We start from the raw sequence: 346 nt of genomic DNA, 5'->3' as shown, positions 1-346 counted from the left end.
AAGCTCAGCCAATCCCCTCATACCTTCAGAGTTTATCTTGCAGACTACAGTGGGGTACGGAAAGCAAGTAATCCAATCAGCTGCCAGGACAAGAATGGGAAATGGGAGTGTTGTCAAATGTGTCTGGCTCTGCTTCTTGGGCAATTTGGGATCCTCACTTGACCTAGCTATCTTTCAGCTGCTGCAAAACACCAGTTGCATGCACTTCCTCTCAGCAGGACCAGCCTAAATAGTTTAAAAACGCAGGTGTACTAAGAGAAAGACACAGGAGAGTCTTGTAACACATCCACAGGGCGCTTCAAGAACACAACGTTTACCATCTAATGGTTCTAACAGCCCAATTCTA

This window comes from Gekko japonicus, unplaced genomic scaffold, assembly GCF_001447785.1.
Source record: "Gekko japonicus isolate JY-2015 unplaced genomic scaffold, Gekko_japonicus_V1.1 scaffold2194, whole genome shotgun sequence".
NCBI lineage: Eukaryota > Metazoa > Chordata > Lepidosauria > Squamata > Gekkonidae > Gekko > Gekko japonicus.
The sequence above is the reverse complement of the archived record's forward strand: the minus strand, read 5'-3'. Positions refer to the sequence as shown.